The sequence below is a fragment of the Sinocyclocheilus anshuiensis genome, unplaced genomic scaffold (genome assembly GCF_001515605.1).
Source record: "Sinocyclocheilus anshuiensis isolate Anshui unplaced genomic scaffold, SAMN03320099.WGS_v1.1 scaffold78, whole genome shotgun sequence".
NCBI lineage: Eukaryota > Metazoa > Chordata > Actinopteri > Cypriniformes > Cyprinidae > Sinocyclocheilus > Sinocyclocheilus anshuiensis.
Window position 1 is genome coordinate 1176281 of NW_015544250.1, and position 209 is coordinate 1176489.

Sequence of the window (209 nt, forward strand, 5' to 3'; positions counted from 1 at the left end):
TGAAAAATTGAAGGGGGTCTGAATACTTTCCGTACCCACTGTATATATATATATATATATATCAAAGTTCAATAATACTAATATTAATAATATAAATATACTAATATAGTCATATTAATGAAAATGCTCTTAACTGTTATTAAAAAGGTTATTTAAATATGAAAACGTACTTACAGGCTGTGAGTCAGCATTATTTGTCAGCATCATAG